The sequence below is a fragment of the Vombatus ursinus genome, unplaced genomic scaffold (genome assembly GCF_900497805.2).
Source record: "Vombatus ursinus unplaced genomic scaffold, bare-nosed wombat genome assembly UNPS02014820.1, whole genome shotgun sequence".
In the NCBI taxonomy this organism is placed as follows: domain Eukaryota; kingdom Metazoa; phylum Chordata; class Mammalia; order Diprotodontia; family Vombatidae; genus Vombatus; species Vombatus ursinus.
The window spans coordinates 21,939,059-21,939,258 of NW_020954598.1; the positions used below are offsets into that span (position 1 = coordinate 21,939,059).

The 200-nt window shown below is 28.0% G+C and overlaps 1 pseudogene; it reads right to left on the bottom strand.

The window, feature by feature from the left end:
• Positions 1-200, bottom strand: part of LOC114024283 — a 40,321-nt pseudogene that overhangs the window by 39,465 nt on the left and 656 nt on the right.

Below are 200 nucleotides of genomic sequence, written 5' to 3' on the forward strand. Positions count from 1 at the left end.
GTAAGTATTTTCTTTATAGACAATTTCTATTAGAAAACAATAGTTTAATGAAAACAATACAATGTTTCATACATGACTGAATTGGTCTGGAGACAAGAAAGGATGCACACAGTATTTAAAAACATACTGTGTCAAAATATGACTAGACTCTTTGCCTCACTGACACAATTTAAAGTTTATAACTTTTGGTTTTTATATCT